This window comes from Delphinapterus leucas, chromosome 2, assembly GCF_059928025.1.
Source record: "Delphinapterus leucas isolate spDelLeu-1000000601 "Yukka" chromosome 2, BTC_Dleu_Yukka2, whole genome shotgun sequence".
NCBI classification, from domain to species: domain Eukaryota; kingdom Metazoa; phylum Chordata; class Mammalia; order Artiodactyla; family Monodontidae; genus Delphinapterus; species Delphinapterus leucas.
The window spans coordinates 130,380,566-130,403,457 of record NC_143130.1 but is presented as its reverse complement, the minus strand read 5'-3'; positions in this window follow the sequence as shown (position 1 = coordinate 130,403,457).

Below are 22,892 nucleotides of genomic sequence, written 5' to 3'. Positions count from 1 at the left end.
GTGTTTGGGGTCTCCTTTTTGCAGGCTGCACGTTCGTAGTTCCCGTTGTTTTTGATGTCTGTCTCCAGTGGCTAAGGTTGTTTCAGTGGGTTGTGTAGGCTTCCTGGTGGAGGGGACTAGTGCCTGTGTTGTGGTGGATAAGGCTGGATCTTGTCTCTCTAGTGGGCAGGTTCACGTCTGGTGGTGTGTTTTGGGGTGTCTGTGGCCTTATTATGATTTTAGGCAGCCTCTCTGCTAATGGGTGGGGTTGTGTTCCTGTTTTGCTAGTTGTTTGGCATAGGTTGTCCAGCACTGTGGCTTGCTGGTCGTTGAGTGAAGCTGGGTGCTGGTGTTAAGATGGAGGTCTCTGGGAGATTTCTGCCGTTTAATATTATGTGGAGCTGGGAGGTCTCTTGTTGACCAGTGTCCTGAAGTTGACTCTCCTACCTCAGAGGCAGAGCCCTGACTCCTGGCTGGAGCACCAAGAGCCTTTCATCCACACGGCTCAGAATAAAAGGGAGAAAAAGTAGAGAGAATTAGTAGAAGTATGAGGAAAGAAAGAAGGAAAGGAGGGAAGGAAGGAAGAAAGAAGCAAAGAAGGAAAGAAAGGAGGGAGGGAGGGAGGGAGGAAGGAAGGAAGGAAGGAGGGAAAGAAGGAAAAAAGACAGAAAGAAAGAAGATACAGTAAAAATAAAATAAAGTGTAATATAGTTATTGAATTTAAAAATATTTAGAAAAAAAAAAAGTGACGGATAGAACCTTAGGACAAATGTTGGAAGCAAAGCTATGCAGAGAAAATCTTACACAGAAGCATACACATACACCTTCACAAAAGGAGGTAAAGGGGGAAAAATCATAAATCTTGCTCTCAGAGACCACCTCCTCAATTTGGGGTGATTCGTTGTCTAAAGAAGGGAAGGAAGGAAGGAAAGAAAGAAAGAACGAAGGTAAAGTATAATAAAGTTATTACAATTAAAATTAATTATTAAGAAAAAAAATTTTTTAAAAAAAACCATGGACGGATAGACCCCTAGGACAAATGGTGGAAGCAAGAGTATACAGACAAGATCTCACACAGAAGCATACAAGTACACATTCACAAAAAGAGGAAAAGGGAAAAAAATCATAGATCTTGCTCCTAAATTCCACCTCTTCAATTTGGGATCATTCCTTGTCTATTCAGGTATTCCACAGATGCAGGGTATATCAAGTTGATTGTGGAGCTTTAATCCGCTGCTTCTGAGGCTGCTGGGAGAGATTTCCCTTTCTCTTCTTTGTTCTCACAGATCACAGGAGCTCAGCTTTGGATTTGGCCCTGCCTCTGCGTGTAGGTGGCTGGAGGGCGTCTGTTTTTTGCTCAGACAGGACAGGGTTAAAGGAGCCGCTGATTCGGGGACTCCAGCTCACTCAGGCCGGGGGTGGGGGGGGGGGAGGAGGGGCACTTCGTGCGGGGCGGGCCTGCGGCGTCAGAGGCGGCGTGACATTGCAGCAGAGGGCGGCGTGACATTGCGGCAGAGGCCGGCGTGACGTTGCACCAGCTGAGGCCCGCCGTGCTTTCTCCCGGGGGAGTTGTCCCTGGATCCCAGGAACCTGGCAGTGGTGGGCTGCACAGGCTCCGCGGAAGAGGGGTGTGGAGAGTGACCTGTGCTCGCACACAGGCCCCTTGGTGGCGGCAGCAGCAGCCTTAGCGTCTCCCGCCCGTCTCTGGGGTTCGCGCTTTTAGCCGCGGCTCGCGCCCGTCTCTGGAGCTTCTTTAAGCAGCGCTCTCAATCCCCTCTCCTCGCGCACCAGGAAACAAAGAGGGAAGAAAAAGTCTCTTGTCTCTTCGGCAGGTGCAGGCTTTTCCCCGAACTCCCTCCCGGTTAGTCGTGGTGCACTAACCCCTTCAGGCTGTGTTCAAGCCGCCAACCCCAGTCCTCTCCCTGCGCTCCGTCCAAAACCGAAGCCCGAGCCTCAGCTTGCAGCCCCGTCCGCCCCGGCGGGTGAGCAGACAAGCCTCTCGGGCTGGTGAGTGCCGGTCGGCACCGATCCTCTGTGCGGGAATCTCCCCGGTTTGCCCTCCGCACCCGTCGCTGTGCACTACTCCGTGGTCCCGAAGCTCCCCCCTCCGCCTCCCACAGTCTCCGCCCGCGGAGGGGCTTCCTAGTGTGTGGAAACTTTTCCTCCTTCACAGCTCCCTCCCACTGGTGCAGGTGCCGTCCTTATTCTTTTGTCTCTGTTTTTTCTTTTTTTCTTTTGCCCTACCCAGTTATGTGGGGGGTTTCTTGCCTTTTGGGAGGTCTGAGGTCTTCTGCCAGCCTTCAGTAGGTGTTCTGTAGGAGTTGTTCCACGTGTAGATGTATTTCTGGTGTATCCATGGGGAGGAAGGCGATCTCTGCGTCTTACTCTTCCGCCATCTTCAAGGTCCCCCCCCAGAAACTGGATTTGAATGAGATTCAGCCAGAATGAACTAGCTAAGTTCAGAGTGGTAAGGAGACAGAGAGGTCGTGAGAGGTCTGAAAGTAAGGAAAGTAACACCTGGCTGCCACTGTGTAGAATGGAGCAAGGGCAGCCCCACAGCAAGACAGCACCATGTTTACCAAATGGTATGTCTGCGATTTATGTCAAAGAGTGTCCTGCCTATGTTTTCCTCTAGGAGTTTTACAGTATCTAATCTTACATTTAGGTATTTAGTCCATCTGGAGTGGATTTTTGTATATGGCATTAGAAAATATTCTAATTTCATTCTTTGCATGCAGCTGTCCAGTTTTCCCAGCACCATATATTGAAAAGACTGTCTTTTCTCCATTGTATATCCTTGCCTCCTTTGTTGTAGCTTCATTAACCATAAGTGCATGGATTTATTTATGGGCTTTCTATCATGTTCCATTTATCTGTGTGTGTGTGTTTTTGTGCCAGTACCACACTGTTTTGATTACTGTAGCTTTGTAGTATAGACTGAGGGTAGGGAGCATTATTCCTCCAGCTCTGTTTTTCTTAAGATTGATTTGGCTATTCAGGGCCATTTGTGTTTCAACACAAATGCAAATTTTTTTTGTTCCTGTTCTGAGAAAAATACTGTTGGTAATTTTATAGGATTGCATTGAATCTGTAGATTGCCTTGAGTAGTATGGTCATTATAATAATATTAATTCTTCTAATACAGGAACAGGGTATATCTTTCCATCTGTTGGCGTGGTCTTCAATTTCTTTCATCACAGTCTTATAGTTTTTGGAGTACAGATATTTTGTTTACTTAGGTAGGTTTATTCCTAAGTTGTTTTTTTTTTTTTTTTGGATGGATGGTAAATGAGAGTGTTTCCTTAACTTCTCTTTCTGATAGTTTGTTCTTAGTGTAGAGAAATGCAACAGATTTGTGAGTATTAATTTTGTATCCTGCAACTTTACCAAATTCAGTGATGAGCTCTAGTAGTTTTCTGGTGGCACCTTTAAGATTTTACATGTATAGTATCATGTCATCTGCAAACAGTGACAGTTTTACTTCTTCCTTTCCAATTTGGATTCCTTTTATCTCTTTTTCTTCTCTGATTGCTGTGTCTAGGACTTCCAAAGCTGTATTGAATAAAAGTGGTGAGAGTGGACATCCTTGTCTTGCTCCTGATCTTAGAGGAAATGCTTTCAGCTTTTTACTGTTGAGTATGATAGCTGTGGGTTTGTCATATATGGCCTTTATTATGTTGAGGTATGTTGCCTCTTTGCCCACTTTCTGGCAAGTTTTATTTTTTTATTATAAATGGATATTTAATTTTATCCAAAGCTTTTTCTGCATCTATTGAAATGATCCCATGTTTTTTGTTATTCAATTTGTTAATGTAGTGTATCACACTGATTGATTTGTGGATATTGAAAAATCTTTGCATCCCTGGGATAAATCTCACTTGATCATGGTGTCTGATCCTTTTAATGTAGTGTTGGTATTTTGTTGAGGATTTTTGCATCTATGTTCATCAGTGATATTGGCCTCTAATTTTCTTTTTTTGTGGTATCTTTGTCTGCTTTTGGTAGTAGGGGGATGGTGGCCTCTTAGAATGGGTTTGGAAGTGTTCCTTCCTCTGCAACTTTTTGGAATAGTTTCAGAAACATAGGTGTTAACTCTTCTCTAAATGTTTGGTAGTATTCAACTGTGAAGCCATCTGGTCCTGGACTTTTGTTTTTTGGGAGTTTTTAAATTACTGGTTCAATTTCAGTACTTGTAATTGATCTGTTCATATTTTTAATTTCTTCCTGGTTCAGTCTTGGGAGATTGTACCTTTCTAAAAATGTGTCCATTTCTTCTAGGTTGTCCATTTTATTGGTGTATAGTTATTTGCAGGAGTCTCTTATGATCTTATGTATTTCTGTGGTGTTGATTGTAACTTCTCCTTTTTCATTTCTGATTTTATTGATTTGGACCCTTTTTCTTTTTTTCTTAATGACTCTTGCTAAAAGTTTATCAATTTTATCTTTTCAAAGAACCAGCTTTTAGTTTCATTGATCTTCTCTATTGCTTTTTTAGTCTTTGTGTCATTTATTTCTGCCCTGATCTTTATGAGTTATTTCCTTCTACTAACTTTGGGTTTTGTTTGTTTTTCTTTCTCTAGTTGCTTTATGTGTAAAGTTAGGTTGTTTATTTGAGATTTTTCTTGTTTTCTGAGGTTAACTTGTATTGCTAGAAACTTCCCCCTTAGAACTGCCTTTGCTGTGTCCCATAGGTTTTGGATCACTGTGCTTTCATTTTCATTTGTCTATAGGTATTTTTTGATTTCCTCATTGATTTCTTCAGTGATCCATTGGTTGTTTAGTGTAGCCTATTTTTCCCCCTCCATGTGTTTGTATTTTTTGCAGTTTTTTTCTTGTAGTTGATTTCTGATCTCATAGCATTGTGCTTGGAAAAGATGCTTGATATGATTTCAATTTTGTTAAATTTACCAAACCTTGTTTTGTGGCCTACCATGCGATATATCCTGGAGAATGGTCCATGTGCTCTTGAAAAGAGTGTGTAATCTGCAGCTTTCAGATGGAATGCTCTATAAATATCAGTAAAATCCATTTGGTCTAATGTGTTATTTAAGGCCTGTGTTTCCTTACTGATTATCTGTCTGGATGATCTGTCCATTGATGTAAGTGGGGTGGCAAAGACTCCCACTATTATTGTTTTACTGTTAATTTCTCCTTTCATGGTTGTTAGCATTTGTCTTATATATTGAGTTGCTCCTATGTTGAGTTGCTCCTATGTTGGGTGCATATATATTTACAATGGTTATATCTTCTTCTTGGATTGATCTCTTGATCATTATGTAGTGTACTTCTTTGCCTCTTGTAACAGTCTTTATTTTAAAGTCATTTTTTTCTGATATAAGTATTGCTATTCTGGCTTTCTTTTGGTTTCCATTTTGGTAGTATACCTTTTTCCATTCCCTCACTTTCACTCTGTGTATATCTCTAGATCTGAAATAAATCTCTTGTAGGCAGCAAATATATGGGTCTTGTTTTTTTATCCATTCAGCCAGTCTGTGTCTTTTGGTTGGAGCATTTAGTCTGTTTACCTTTAAGGTAATTATTGATATGTATGTTCTTATTGTCATTTCATTAATTATTTTGGATTTGTTTTTTTAGGTCTTTTTTTACCCTTTTGTCTTTGTTCTCCTATGTTTTGATGACTAATGATATTTTTGGATTCCTTTTTCCTTTTTGTGTGTATATCTATTCCAGGTTTTTGGTGTGCAGTTACCTTGATGTTTTTGTGTAGAAGTATATATATACACATGATTATTCTAAGTTGCTGATCTCTTAATTTCAAATGCATTTTAAATACCCTGCATTTGTACTCTCCTCTCCTCATGATTATTGTTTTTGATATCATATTTTACATCTAATTGTTTTGTGTATCCCTTAACTACTTATTGTGGCTACAGATGATTTTACTATTGCCTTTTAACATCCCTACTAGCTTTGTGTGTGGACAATTTCCTACCTTTACTGTATGTTTGCCTTTACCAGTGAGCTTTTTTATTTCATATTTTTCTTGTTTCTAGTTGTGGACTTTTCTTTTTCACCTAGAGAAGTTCCTTTAACATTTGTTTTAAAACTTATCTGATGGTGTTGAATTTTTAGCTTTTGTTTGTTTATAAAGCTTTAGATTTCTCCATCAATTCTGAATGAGAGCCTTGCTGAGTAGAGTATTCTTGGTTGTAGGTTTTTTCTCTTTCATCACTTTAAATATATCTTGCAACTCCCTCTAGCCTATAGAGTTTCTGCTGAAAAAAGTCAAGTGATAGTCTTATGGGAGTTGCCTTGTATATTATTTGTTGCTTTTCTCTTGCTTTTTTTTTTTAACATCTTTATTGGAGTATAATTGCTTTACAATGGTGTGTTGGTTTCTGCTTTATAACAAAGTGAATCAGCTATACATATACATATATCCCCATATCTCCTCCTTCTTGCATCTCCCTCCCACCTTCCCTATCCCACCCCTCTAGGTGGTCACAAAGTGCTGAGCTGATCTCCCTGTGCTATGCAGCTGCTTTTTGTATTCTCTCTTTATCTTTAATTTTTGTCATTTTGATTACAATGTGTCTTGGTGTGTTCCTCTTTGGACTCCCTGCACTTCCTGGACTTAGGGGACTATTTCCTTTCTTGGGTTAGGGAAGTTTTCAGCTGTTATGTCTTCAAATATTTTCTTGGGCCCCTTCTCTCTCTCGTTCTTCTAGGACCCCTATAATGCAAATACTAGTGTGCTTTATGTTGTTCCAGAGGTCTCGTAAACTGTCTTTATTTCTTTTCATTTTTTTTCTGTTCAGTGGCAGTGATTTCAATTACTCTGTCTTCCAGCTCACTAATCTGTTCTTCTGAATCATTTAATCTACTATTGATTCCTTCCATTGTATTTTTCATTTCAGTTATTGTATTCTTCATCTGTGTTTGGTTGTTCTTTATATTTTCTAACTATTTCTTAAAAACTTCTAACTTCTTGTTCTGTGCATCCATTCTTCTCCCGAGTTCTTTGATCATCTTTACTATCATTACTCTGAACTCTTTCTCAGGTAGACTGCCTATCTCCACTTCCCTTAGTTCTTCTTGGGTTTTATCTTGTTCCTTTTTCTGGAACATGTTCCTCTGCTGCATCATTTTGTCTAAGTTACTATTTGTATTTCTATGTATGTGGTAGGTTATTTATGTCTCTCAACCTTGGAGAAGTGGCCCTCTGTAGGAGGCACCCTATGCATCCCAGGAGGGCACTCCCTCTTGTCACCCAAGCTATATGCTTTAGGGTTTCATCCTAAGGGGGCTATGTTGGTCCTTCTTTTGTGATGGGATGTGTGGGTGGTCTAATAGGCCCCTAGTTGTTTGGTTGCCAGGCCCTGACTTGTGTGGCTACTCCTGGCTGCTATTTAGTGGGGCCTGGTCACCAGGTTGCTGGTTGTGGAGCCCTAGGGGGCTCTCAGGTCTAGTGCTGGCTCTCTGGTGGGCAGAGTCAGGGTCCCAAAGACTCTGGAGCTGTTGCCCACCCACTGGCAGGCAAAGCCAAATCCTGTGGTTAGTGCCAGTCTACTGGCATACAGTGCTGATTACTGGAGTGTGGCTGCAGGGCCCAGGGTTCCCAGAGCTTGTTTTAGATCATTGGGGTGTGTGTGTGTGTCAGTTCCTGACACAGTTGGGTATGGGGTCTTGGGTGTCCCGAAGACTGTGTTGATCTGCTCTTGGGCCAGGCTAGTGCCCTGCTGGTCCCAAGGAAAGGTTTGGGCTGCATTGCAGGATCATAGTTTTCTTGCTACTGGTGTCTGCCTCTGGTGGATGAGGTTAGTGTAGAGGTTTGGTCTGGCTTCCTGGTGGGAGGGGCTGGTGCCTCTCTACTGGTGGGTGGAGCTGGGTCTTGGGGCAAGCCCAGAGGCAGCTGTGGACTTTTTAGGCTTTAGGCAGCCTGTCTACTGATGGATAGGTCTCTGTCCCCACCTAGTTAGTTGTCTGGCCTGAGGCATACCAGCATTGTCACCTGCAGACTGTTGGGTGCCCAGATCTTGAAGATACTGAGCCAAGATGTCGGCTGCCAACAATGTTCCCCAATATGTCTACCATTGGTGTCTATGTCCGCAGGTGAGCTGCAGCCACACACCCCCAACCCCCCACCATCTTTCCAGTAGATCCTCCAAGAGCAGCAGCTCCTATCAAATTACTTCTCTTGCCCTGTGTCCTGGTGCACTTGAGATTTTTCTGGGCACCTTTTAAGAGTGATGTCTCTATTTTCCCCAGGCCTGTGGGGCTCCTGCAATTAGGACCCACTGGCCTTCAAAGCCAAATGCTCTGGGAGTTCATCTTCCTGGGCTGGGGAGCCTGACTTGGAGGTCAGAACTCTTGCTCCTGTGGGAGAACCTCTGCAATATAATTGCTCTCAGTCTTGTTGTGGTTCCTTCTTTATGTCTTTAGCTGTAGAAGATCTTTTCTTGTAGATTCCAGTCATTTTTATTGATGGTTGTTTTTCAGATAGTTGTAATTTTGGTGTGCTTGTGAGAAGAGTTGAGCTCAGGGTCTTTTTACTCTGCCATCTTGTATAGATCAAGGAACATTTTTTTTAGAAATTAACCTTTGGATATAATATTTATACAATCATAAACAAATATTGAACTTTAGTTGTAGTAGGTATGCTTTTTCAGTGGTAGTTTAGCAATTCTCAAACTACTTTCTATATATTCTAGGATTAAGCTAGTTAGTAACTATATTATAGATGTCTGAATTTACTCTTAAAGGGTTCAAAATAAAGATTATAAGTGTACCTGTGTTTTAAGGGTAAATACAAGTTAAAAATAAGAGATTTAATTTTTCCTGTGGAAAATAAGGGAAGAGACTTCCCTTCTCTCTTTTCTTAAAGCATGTCCTTTAGACTACTTGTATTATAAGCACATTCTCAATATCTTTAAAATGTGTATAAACCTTTTAAGAAGCTAAATAAGCCTCTTGTTAGCTTTAAGACCCAGGAACCATCTCTTTATAATGTGGTCACCTAGGAAGATAGTGCCCAGTTTCCAATTCTCTGTGGGAGAGTAGGAACCTAATTTGGGTGAGTCCCTCATTCCAGGTTGCAAATGGATTGTATCTGCTAGGTTATACAAAACGGTGATTTTTCTTTTCCCCCTCTAGGCAGTCTCTTAGCAGATTGCCTATAAAGAGCATCGCATTCTGGATTAATGCTTATTCAGTAATACAATTTTCTTTCCCTTACACCTTTGTGAAGAGGTTTTCTGGGTTGAAAGGAGGTTTTCTGGGTTGAAAGAAGATTTTATTTGTAATTATATTTCCTCAACAGTAGAGAAAGGAAGAGAGCATAAGGAAGAGAGAGGGAAAGAGAAAGAGAGAAAGAAAAAAAAGCAAATGTGACAATGTTAATATTTGGGGAATTTGGATAAAGATTATAGGGAATTCTTTGTACTGTTCTTTCACCATTTCAATAAGTCTGAAATTACGTCAAAATAAAAAGGTAAAAGAAAAGAATAAAACAGAGTAAATAGTAGGAGGGTACAGAAAAAATGCTGAGCATTAAACTCACCAACCTCGGGTTAGTATTATTCAGGAAATCCAGGGCCTTGGCACCTCTTTCAGAATCTTGTTCCACTAGTCACCACTAATGAGATCTCAAACCTGACCTGTAGCAAATTTACCCACCTCATCAATTTATCACTTAGGAACTTTTCAGAACTATGTAACTCTTAGCTCATAGCACTATAATAGGAAACATTTTTAGAAATTTAGTTTCATCTTGATCTGTCATAAAATTGAGAAAATGACTGAGAAGTTATCATCATATTTGATTTGCAAATGTGGAAATGCATTATGCAATACATATTTAGCAAATTCAACAAATCTGTTATTTATAAAGGGCAAAAATATTTGTAAGTGACTCAATATAATAAACAACAAAAATTATAATATATACAAGGAGAAATCAACCATGCCTAAAAACTAGAGAAGCTCTTCATAACTTATAATCAGCCTTTTGATGTTAAAAACAACTATATTGAGCTTCAATGGAAGAGAAGAAGCTGTATTGTTTCTGTGAACTATCAGAAAGGGAAATGCCTCAGTAAATTATAAAAAAAAAAATTAAAATTTTCTACATTTAGAAATAAACTACATTTATTTTCATATCTTTCTATATGTCATGTCATTTCTATAAATTCTCTATTCCAAGTTTATGTACCCATTGGTATTATGGAATGGATAATCTCTTAAATGTTGTGTATTCATAACCACTATAATGGTGTTACAGATTTCTTTTTGTCTAGTTTATCTTGTAATTCAGATTTCTTTTTGTCTAGTTTATCTTGTAATTCAAACTGTCTCTACTTACTAAAATGATAGGAAAAGCAAAATGTTGAGTGTCAAAAAAAAGACAAACCTACAACTTGTACTATTTTCCATTTCTTATAATCCTAGCTTCATTAATTGCATTGGCCAAAGAAATTCTAAAAGTATACAAACAATAATAGTTATAAAATAGTAATAGCTAATGTGTCATGAGAACTTGCTACATATCATGCACCATATTATGCACTTAGACATTTATTTCTTACAACAATTCCAAGAGTCTTATTATTTCCAGTTTATAAATGAGCTAACTGAAGCTCAGAAAGATTAAGTAACTTTTCCAAGGACACAAAGCTAGTAAATGGGTGGATCAGCATAAATCTAAGACTGTCTGATTTCAAAAGTCTAGAAAAAGCATCTGTAACAACAGTATTTCTCAACCTGGATTCATCATCTGAGCTACAGAATACAAGAAAAAAATTATTTGAATGACCATTTCCTGAATTTTTCCAAGAAAAGTTAATTCATTAGCCTCTATTCATTAGTGATTGGTATATTCTGGATAACGTGCCATGCACTGTACATTGATTCACTTAATACTCAAAGCCACCTGAGGGAAACATGGCATCATCTCAAGTTTCCATACTGGGAACTTGATACTCAGAATGGAGAGTGAATTGACTTAGTTCATGTAGACACTAAGTGGTGATAAGAGAACAAATAACAAGCATGTTATTTTAGTTGATCCTGATGTACTACTTAGAACTTAGAACTTACTGACAAGTGGAACTCTAGTTAATGAATGGGTTATTTACATCATTTGTTTTCAGATTTGACTGTACAATGTACCTGAATTCCACCCCCAAAATTTCTAATATGATTGAGCTGGGGGAGTCCCAGGGCATCAAGATTTTGAAAACTCCTCAGATGACTCTAAGCTACAAAAAGCAAAAAGTTTACCTGATTGATACATGATGCTATCTCTAAATCAGCCAAGCCAGGAAAAAGTATAAACTTTTACCACAAAGAAATATTTCCTACCTACTTTTCATATAATAGCATATGATCTCCATCAGGAAGTCTGTCTTCAGAAGGAAATTCAGTTGTTGTAATGTAGGTTATCTAGTAATTTGCTGTATTGATCATTATCATCATCATTACTTTATGAACAGAAGGCCTAGCTTTGCAAACTCTGAGAGGTAAGAGGCAGACCAAGCACATATTGAAATTACCTGAAAAGTCCTGACACAGGGGACTGTGGGAAATAGTATATAGATTAAAAGAATCAGAAATTGAAAGATCACTCATCTTACAGATAAACTAACAGAAAAATGCAGTGAATGGGCCATGACTTCATAAATGAATATTGATGCTCCCACCAGTAATGAAGCACCACCACTATAGAAAAAAACAGTTTTTGTTTGTGTGGCCCTCTATGGTTGGATCTATTTTTTCAGCTTTGCTCCTCTTTCCTCCCTCACCCAAAGCTTATACAGAAGAAAGCAGATGGACAAATGAGCCACTCTCAAAGAAAAATAACTTAAAAGGAGAAACGAGAAAGTCATTGGTATCAAGGATACCATACGCATTCTTACTCCTACACTTATTAGTTATGTGACATTTGACAGGTAAACAATCTTGAGCAAGAACAAAGCTGGAGGTATCACACTTCCTGATTTCAAACTAAATCACAAAGCTACAGTGATCAAAACAGTGTGGTATTGACATGAAAACAAACACATAGATCAATGGAACAGAATAGAGTGTCCAGAAATAACCCACTCATAAATGGTCAGTTGATTTTTGTCAAAGGAGCCAAGAATATACAGTGGAGAAAGGCTAGTCTCTCCAATAAATGGTGTTGGTAAAGCTGGACAGCTACATGCAAAAGAAAGAAATTGGACCCCTATCTTACACAATAGACAAAAATCAACTAACAATGGATTAAAGACTTGAATGTAAGACCTGAAATTGTAAAACTCCTAGAAGGAAACATAGGTGATAGGCTCCTTGACATTGATTTTGGCAATGATGTTTTAAATTTGGTAACAAAGGCAAAAATAAAGAAGTAGGACACCATCAAACTAAAAAGCTTATGCTCAGCAAAGGAAATTATTAACTAAATGAGAAGGCAAACTATGGAATGAGAGGGAATATTTTCAAACCACATATCTGGTAAGGTGTTAATATCTAAAATATATAAGGAACCCATACAACTTAATATAGTAAAAAACCAAAATAACTTAATTGAAAAATGGGCTAAGGATCTGAATAGACATTTTTCCAAAGAAGACATACAAATGGCCAATAGGTACATGAAAATTGCTCAACATCATCAATCATCAGGGAAATGCAAATCAAAATTACAATCAGATAGCACCTTACACCTGTTGGGACAGTCCTTATCAAAAAGACAAGAGATAAATCCTGTTGAGGATATGGAGAAAAGGGAACCCTTGTGCACAGTTGACTAGAATGTAATCTGGTGCAGCCACTATGGAAAACAGTATGTACGTTTCTCAAGAAATTAAAAATAGAACTACCATATTATCCAGCAATCCCATTCTGGGTATATATCAAAGGAAACAAAACCATTATCTCAAAGAGATATTTGTACTCCCATGTTGCTTGAAGTATTATTCACAGTAGCCACCATCTGAAAACCACCTAAAAGTGTCTATCAGTGGATGAATGTATTAAGAAACTGTGATACACCCCACACACACACACACAAATGGAATATTATTTAACCTCAAAACAGAAGGAAATCCTGTCATTTTTGGTAACATGGATAAACCTGGAGGGCATTATGCTAAGTGCAATAAATTAGAGAATGAAAAATATTGTATGGTATCACTTATACATGAAATATTTTTAAAAAGTCAAATTTATAGAAGTTGAAAATAGAGAAAATAGGGAGAAGTTAGTAAAGGGGTGCAAGGTTTGTTATGGGTTGAGTAAGGAACACTGTGTTGTAGCACTGAAATTTGCTAAGAAAGTAGAAATAAATGTTCTCACCAAGTGAGGGGAAGTATATATGTGAGGTGATGGATGTGTTAACATGATGGGGGAAGCCTTTTCACGATGTGTACACATATCAAATCATCACTTTTTATTCTTTAAATATATTACAACTTTGTTAATTATACCTTGATAAAGCTGGAAAAAATGTTGTATGAAGACAGGAATTTTGTTTTATTTGCTGCTTTAGACCTAATTTTTATAATACTGCCTGGAACATGGGAGAAATTAGTATTCTTTTTCCATTTCTCCAGCTGTAGTTTGTCGTCATCTCTAGGTGCCCTGCACTTAATTTTCTCTTACTCTGCTTTCATTTTTGACCAACTATCTTTCTTTTTGAGATTTCTGTTCTGTTTACTACTTTCTGGCTTGGGGTAATTTGCTAAAATAAAATCCTTTCTGAGTTTTTATCTGCTTTGCTTTATGTCTTCATTCACTGACATTGTCTTGCATTTTAATTTTAATACTATGGTTACTGCAGAAATGTTCATTTTACTTTACTTTTCCTAGTTAAAAAATATTAAGCAGCAAATTTTAAATACTAAGTATATCCTTGTTGTTTGTATATATACTGTAGAGGATACAAAAACATTTTAATAAAAAGTAGCTTTCTTCATTGAGCTAAAAATATAGTAGGGCAGAAATAATTCCAGAAGAAATACAAAAATATATACCTCAAATTGGTAGTTCTGTTATTACACACAACATAGGTTGAGAAGAGAAAGCTCGGTGTAGGATGATTTAGTTTCCCTTTGGCTTTAAGGTAAAGACATATTTTTCTCCTTACTCAGCCTTCTCTTGTATACAAAAGAGAATTTTGCTGTCATTTTTTTGTTTTAAATTATTATTATAGAAAATTGAAATATTTATAAAAGAAGAAAAACACTATAGTGAGCCTCAAGGACCCATCACCTAATTTTTGGTTTTCTTTTTTAACATTTTTATTGGAGTATAATTGCTTTACAATGGTGTGTTAGTTTCTGCTGTATAACAAAGTGAATCAGCTATACATATACATATATCCCCATATCTCCTCCCTCTTGCGTCTCCCTCCCACCCTCCCTATCCCACCCCTCTAGGTGGACACAAAGCACTGAGCTGATATCCCTGTGCTATGTGGCTGCTTCCCACTAGCTATTTTATATTTGGTAGTGTATATATGTCCATGCCACTCTCTCACTTCGTCCCAGCTTACCCTTCCCCCTCCCCATGTCCTCAGCTCCATTCTCTAGTAGGTCTGTGTCTTTATTCCTGTCAGGATCCTAGGTTCTTCAGAACCATTTTTTTTTTTTTTAGATTCCATATATATGTGTTAGCATACAGTATTTGTTTTTGTCTTTCTGACTTACTTCACTCTGTTCGACAGTCTCTAGGTCCATCCACCTCACTACAAATAACTCAATTTCGTTTCTTTTTATGGCTGAGTAATATTCCATTGTATATATATGCCACATCTTCTTTATCCATTCATCTGTCAATGGACACAGGCTGCTTCCATGTCCTGGCTATTGTAAATAGAGCTGTAATGAACATTGTGGTGCATGACTTTTTGAATTATGGTTTTCTCAGTGTATATACCCAGCAGCGGGATTGCTGGGTCATATGGTAGCTCTATTTTTAGTTTTTTAAGGAACCTCCATACTGTTCTCCATAGTGGCTCTATGAATTTACATTCCCACCAACACTGCAAGAGGGTTCCCTTTTCTCCACACCCTCTCAGGCATTTATTGTTTGTAGATTTTTTTGATGATGGCTATTCTGACTGGTGTGAGGTGATACCTCATTGTAGTTTTGATTTGCATTTCTCTAATGATTAGTGATGCTGAACATCCTTTCATGTGTTTTTTGGCAATCTGTATAACTTCTTTGCAGATATGTCTATTTTGGTCTCCTGCCCATTTTTGGATTGGGTTGTTTGTTTATTTCATATTGAGCCGCATGAGCTGCTTGTATATTTTGGAGATTAATCCTTTGTCAGTTGCTTCATTTGCAAATATTTTCTCCCATTCTGAGGGTTGTCAGTTATGGTTTCCTTTGCTGTGCAAAAGCTTTTAAGTTTCATTAGGTCCCATTTGTTTAGTTTTGTTTTTAATTTCCATTTCTCTAGGAGGTGGGTCAAAAAGGATCTTGCTGTGATTTATGTCATAGCGTGTTCTGCCTCTAAGAGTTTTATAGTGTTTGGCCTTACATTTAGGTCTTTAATCCATTTTGAGTTTATTTTTGTGTTAGGGACTGTTCTAATTTCATTCTTTTTCATGTAGCTGTCCAGTTTTCCCAGCACCACTTATTGAAGAGGCTGTCTTTCTCCATTGTATATTCTTGCCTCCTTTGTCAGATAAGGTGACCATATGTGTGTGGGTTTATCTCTGGGCTTTCTCTCCTGTTCCATTGATCTATATTTCTGTTTTCGTTCCAGTACCATACTGTCTTGATTACTGTAGCTTTGCAGTATGGTCGGAAGTCAGGGAGCCTGATTCCTCCAGCTCCATTTCTCTTTCTCAATATTGCTTTGGCTATTCAGGCTCTTTTGTGTTTCCATAGAAATTGTGAAATTTTTTGTTCTAGTTCTGTGAAAAATGCCATTGGTAGTTTGATAGGGATTGCATTGAATCTGTAGATTGCTTTGGGTAGAATACGCATTTTCACAGTGTTGATTCTTCCAGTCCAAGAACATGGTATATCTCTCCATCTGTTTGTACCATCCTTAATTTCTTTCATCAGTGTCTTATAGTTTTCTGCCTACAGATCTTTTGTCTCCTTAGGTAGGTTTATTCCTAGGTATTTTATTCTTTTTGTTGCAATGGTAAATGGGAATGCTTTCTTAATTTCTCTTTTAGAATTTTCATGATTAGTGTATAGGAATGCAAGAGATTTCTGTGCATTAATTTTGTATCCTGCTACTTTACCAAATTCATTGATTAGTAGTTTTCTGGTAGCATTTTTAGGATTCTCTATGTATAGCATCATGCCATCTGTAAACAGTGACAGTTTTTTATTGCTTTTCCATTTGTATTCCTTTTATTTCTTTTTCTTTTCTGATTGCCGTGGCTAGAACTTCCAAAACTATGTTGAATAATAGTGGTGAGAGTGGGCAACCTTGTCTTGTTCCTGATCTTAGTGGAAATGGTTTTAGTTTTTCACCATCCATCACCTAGTTTCAACAACTGTTGCCTCAACCCCAATCTTTTTTTTCATTTATATCTGCTCATAACTCCTCGCCCATCCCCTTACTTTACCATTGTGAAGCCAATTCCAAATGATTTTATTTGTAAATATATCACTGTGAATCACTAAACAAACGGACCATTTAAAAACATTGCAACAATGTTAATATCATCAAAATAGACTCGGTGTTCATATTGTCCCAGTTGTCTTTTTTTTTTAGTTTTTTTACCTAAATCAAAATATAAAAAAGTTCTTTAAGAGTATTCTTTGTTGACACATGTTGAGTTTCTAAAGCTAGAAATTTATTTCTTTAATTGTAAAATCTTTTGTCTAAGCTTAGCCTGGAGAAATATTTGATGTCAGCTATAACACTAGGAAGAAAATTGAGATATCAGAGGGTAATTTCTGTGAGAAATGATTCCTGATTCATTGGCTTGAGGATGAGAGCTTGAACTAAGCAGCCTAGAACTTAGAACTTCCTACTAATCACTCTCTCATACATGGTAGTGGTCACCCTGATTGTGTTACCTCTAAGTGTGCATAGCCCCCTACCTAAAGTAATAATGAGTGATTCTCATGTCATAGGAATTCTTGGGCTGCCTTTTTATCAACATGGACTGTTATTCAATAGGAAGATAGTTATTCTATGTAAATGTTAATATTTATTCAATTTCTGCTGCCATAGCCTTATGTGATTTTTTTTCTGTAATGAAAAGAAGTGTCACACACTGTAACAGCAGTGATTGGAAATAACTCTTGAAATGTCAAGGAGATTTTCTTTAAACAATAATTAGCAGATTAAATGCCAACAAGTACATTTAATAACCATGATATTTTGCATTTGGACCACAGCCAACATCATCAGTAAATATAGTCCCTTAAGGATCACATAGCATTCTGATCTTGAATTGAAATGTTATTTGTTAAGGTATATTTTCATTATTCAACAGTAACCTTGACTATATAAGGTATGTATAGTGAGTCTGAAATGTTACACTGTACACAGAGTTTACTAAATTACAGGAAAGTATTTGAGAGTAAATTCCATGTCATTTTAGCTTTTCCCTTAAATTTTCTGATATAATTTTATAGCCCTACCATCAATATTCAAGTTTTCTGAATTCATATACAATGGTTTAGAAAATATGAACAGTAAATAGTTAATCCAATGAATATGTAATGCCTATTTATATGCCAGGTACTATTCAAAGGAATATGTATAAAGTATAAAGCAGAGACTAAAACAAAAAAATACCTGCCTTCATGGACCCTCCTTTAAATAACACTAACAAAAGGAAATAGGAAGAAGGAAGGGTTCTCATTTCTGGAAAACAAACAAATATGAGTGTATTTATTAAATATCCAACATGTTACAGGCACTGTTCTAAGTAGCAGGGACAAAAAAAGGAGTTGGAAACATTCCTTCCCTCCAGAATGATGTGAGAAGGCAATAGACCATAGTCAGTCATAAGTAGCAGACTAGGCAAAATAAAATCACAAGAAGACTAAAAGCAACACTGGCAGATGAGAATATTAGTGGGAGATGATAAAGAGAAGGAAATAGAACATGAGAGGATATGAATATGGAATTTTCCCACCTTATTCTGATGGTAGATTCTTGGACAAAGAGATAAAATTGACTTAGATTTTAGTTTGCCATAGATTGACAAGCTGTTAAGAGTAACAACTTCAGATTGCTGAGTGTGGGAGCTGAAATGCACTTTAACAACGAGGTTAGGTCAAAGCAACAAAATATGTTGAAATAAGTTTACTCGCTCAAGTTGATTCATCATTTGAACTGAGTCAGAAGTACAAGGCTTTTAGGGATGGATATCTGATCCTATAATTGAAAGTTTATGAAAATTAACAAGTTTCTTCCTCTCATGATTTTTTTCTATAAAAAAAATTGGTATTGAAATCAGAAAAAAGTTTTCTTTGGGTACCTTTTGAATTTTATCATCCTATGTTTTTGTCTCTCATAAGGGGCCACTTTCTCTTCAATAGAATTACTGCTGACATAGGATTGCTGAAAATGAAAGGTCTCTCTGGTCACTATTTTCTAATCGATACTTCTCTAGAAGCAGTACTCCAAATTGTTTGTATGCTTTATATATAGAAATAAGTACACAAAATCTGTTTAGAGTAGATAATCCTCCACAATATAAAGTCATTTAAAAATACAACAGTAATGAAAAGGTCTAAAGAGTCAAAATAAAGAAGATGTTACCCCTTTCCGGACTCATAATAGGCCTCATAGTCCCAGTGATAAAGGTAATTAAATTTCAAAGACTTTAGCACTGGTAAATAGTTTAAAAACTTGACAGACTTGCTCAGTTAGATTCTATGCTTCGATTTGTACTGATTTGGAAAGCATATTGAGATGCTGCTGCTCTGTTCCAGGTGCAGCATGAAGCAGTTGGGCTCTGACAAAGAGCCTTTTGGAAGCAAAGATAAATACACAATGGACAATGAATACCTTCTCAATAGGTCTGTATGCATTCGCCTGTAAGTGTGGTTTTTAATCTGTCTTCACTAACCTGGTCAGTTAGACTATTAGGAGATTAAGAGCCATCAAAGCACAAATTTTAGAAACTTTAAAGGACAAACAAAAGTAAAAGTGAAAACCAGAGAAGTAAAGGAGGACGGAAAAACCTTGCCTTCTGAGGGACAAGTGATTTAAGCCAGGTCCTGGCAGAACAAATCATCAGACAAAGGATCATCTGCACACATATTCCTGCTTACATATTGCTTTTCCTTTTTAAAGAAATATTTTCTGTTTTATGACGCTTGCAGAAATTTTGCCACTCTAGTGTGATTGTTATTTTTCTGTTTGTACAGGTACATTAAAAAGTAGGCAATGGGGAGCTAAGACTTTCAAGTAAAGATCAAACTTGTATACAGTAAAACAATAAATAAGAACCAAAGTATATAAGTTTTAAAAAGCTAAGATGGCAAAAGTAATCTGCTCATTGGATCTATTCCCAGTTCAGGAAATATTGAGGATTACATCTTGCAAATATCTGTCAGTTAAATGTAGCTGTGCTTAAAAGGTATTTCTCTACACAATTAAATGATATGAGGGCAGATGCTAAGATGCAGTTTTCAAGCCAATAATCCAAGTTCTAAGAGTACTTAGGTATAAAAGCATAGATGAATAAATGCAATGAAAAATAATCTTCTGCACCTAAACCCCCTAGAATATAGTAGTAAGAAATACACTTTTAAAAGTTATTGTTATTACCAGGGCACATGAACAATATATTGTAGTATGCACATGGATGAAGACGAACACAAAAGATTCATTTCACTGATAAATAATTATACTAAGATTATTGCAATTAGTCCACATAGGTTTCCAACCTCCAAGAAATATTGGAATCAGTGTCTCCTACAGGACGTTGCTAACTCATCTGTCTCCTCTGTGAGAATTGGGGGAAAAAAAAGACTTTCCTTTCTTGGGGCAGGCTTAGCCCAGGACCACGGTCATGGTTCTGCAACACTCACCCAGTTAGCCTAGCACCCTTATGCAAGACAGCCTTATAATCTGGCTCCTGGTCATGAAGTATTTCCAGTGCTGCCTTCAGGTATATAATGTAGACAAAGCTTTCATTGTACCTGACAAAGGTCCTGTACCTTTAAAGGAATTTAATTACTTATATTTAAGATGATCTACTGCAAATGCTATTTGAGAAACTTGCAAATACATTTCTAGGTAAATGGACCAGCTAAAATCAGTTTATTATTATTATTAAAATCAGTTTATTATTATTATTATCAGCATTTGAAATGACAATGAAAAGTGAGATGTAACGTTTAGTTAATTAATAAGACCAGAATATACTTCTATGGTCAAGAAATGATTTTTCATTCTAAGACACATTTGACAAGGGACTAAAAAATTAACTACATTTGTGAGAGTTTTTTAGTTTAGAAAAGTAAAAACGACAAGTATCCATCACCTTAAACACACAGTTCTAGTTATCTTCAATAAGTATCTTCTCCACACACAAGGGCATTATTTACACACTTATCTAGTCATGAAATGAAAACATATATAGACAATAGAAATTCTGTTGGTCAATCCATTTGAAACCCAGGCAAAGCAGAGAATCATAAAAATGTATAGGTACATAATGTAAACATTTAAATTTTAACCTGAAACCTAATGTATATTAATTTATCATATATAACATATATATATTTTATATATGGTATATAATCAATACAATTTGATTTGTATTAATTATATTAAGTTTTATTCTCTTTTATAAATATAGAAAATATACTTACTTTAAAAACTGTGGGCAGAATCCTTGTAGAAGTTAACCAGTATTTGTAGTCAGTATAATTAGTTTCAGCCACTCATTGGTATAATTTTCCACTATGGAATGAATGTTTATGTCCCCCGAATTCCATATGTTTAAATCTTAATCCTCAATGTGATTGTATTAGGAGATGGAGCCTTTGGGAGATAATTAGGTCATGAGGGTAGAGCCCTCATGAATGGGATGGAACACTAGCTATTTCCCTATCTCTGTCTATAACTCTATCCCTTCCCCGCACCCCTTCCCACTCTCATTTGAAGGTACAGGGAGAAGATGGCTGTCTGCAAACCAGGAAGAGTGTACTTACTAGATACCAGATCTGCCAAAGCCTTGATCTTCAACTTCCCAGCCGACAGAACAGTGAGAAATAAATTTCTTTTACGTCACCCAGCCTATATAATTTGTTATAGCCACCTGAACTGAGTAAGACAATTACCTATATATATCAGGGTTTTGCTTTTCCATAACTCTCAACTAGCCTTTATTAACATAAATGTTTACAAACATAGTTCATATAATAATGCTTAATTAAATTTCATAACTAGATTTCAAAATGCAGTTTGTGTAATCTAAGAAACACACAGATGATTCTTTTTGATCGTATCATTCAGGTAGTGGAGTAAAACTACAGGAATGCAAAACAAATAGACAACAGCAACAGACAAAATAACAATGACAAAAAGTAGCATCTTCCAGCTACCTCACTCTAATGGCAGACTCTTCTATTTAATGTGTGAAGTTTAAGTGGGGAGACTATTAATACTTCCAATATACTACTTTTTCTTAAGTATTTCTTCTCTAAGATCCAGGTTACTTTGTTGCAGAAAAATGTAGACCAGCACTCATGAGAAGCCTAAAAATATGGTTATCCTGTCCTTCATACTTAGTAAGTCACATACAATTTGTGCAAAGTGTAGAATTACTGTTGTCTTGTATCTGTTGCTGTTCTGTTTTTCTTCTTTTAAGAGTTATCTAATATGTCATTGGAAATATTACTTGGCAGGTTGGGTATTCACAGTCTGAAAAACACCTTGGTTCTAGCCTTATTTATCTGTCCCATGTCACTAAAAAATGCATACCTTTCTTAACTCACTTGACTTGTATAGCAAACCCTTGAAGCTATGATTTGGGAGAAAATTTTCCATTTCTTTATAATTTTTTAAAATGAAAGTGGGTAGGAAAAGAAAGGAGTTGGTTAAATATAGTATAAATGTAAAGCATCAGACATACTTATTGAAATTAACATCAAAATACTGAGTTTCTGGCATTTGCAATTTCTCACTTCAATGAAGGACTTTTATCCATATGCCAATAGTGTAAATTTACGTCAGTCTCAAAATTATATGCTTAGAATACAACATTATGTATTTTGGTGAAGGAGTAAATTTTATAATTATTCTATATGAGGGCTATCAATTGCATAATGTATAGATAAATTGACCCTTCTATGCTTTTCCTAGTTGACAAAGATTTTTAATGAAAGGAAAAATATAAAGTATGCAATTGGTTGCTCTGTTTATGCCCCATTAAATGACTAGGGTTCTCATTTTCCATTGGCTAATATTTGTGAGAAGGTAGAGTCTTTCCACATAAAATTCCTACATTAAGAAAAAAAAAAGGAAAGGAAAGAAAACCTAAGGCACTCAGTATCTAGCTGTCTATAGGAACATGTCAAGTCTATTAAACATATTAAGTGGTATTCTATATGATCAATTGTTCTTTTTTCTTCTAAGACATAAAAATGTGCTTTATTAATTTTTAAATTCTATTTTTTCTTCTTGACCCTTTAGAATTCCACAATGTTTTCTTTTATTGTTTTTTTCTGTGTGTATTTTGGGGAAATATAATGGGCTTCTGGAACCTCTAAGAGACCCTTCCTCCAATGGGATCTGGATAAAACAAGACCCAAGTACATGCTGCCTACAAAGGATTCACCTCAGCTTTAAGGATACACAGAGACTGAAAGTAAAATGTGGAAAGAAGACATTCCATGCAAACGAAAACCAAAAGAAAGCTAGGGTTGCTATACTTATATCAGACAAAAACTTTAAAGACTGTAATAAGAGAAAAAGAAGGCCATTGTATAATGATAAAGGGGTCAATCCACAAAGAAGATATAATATT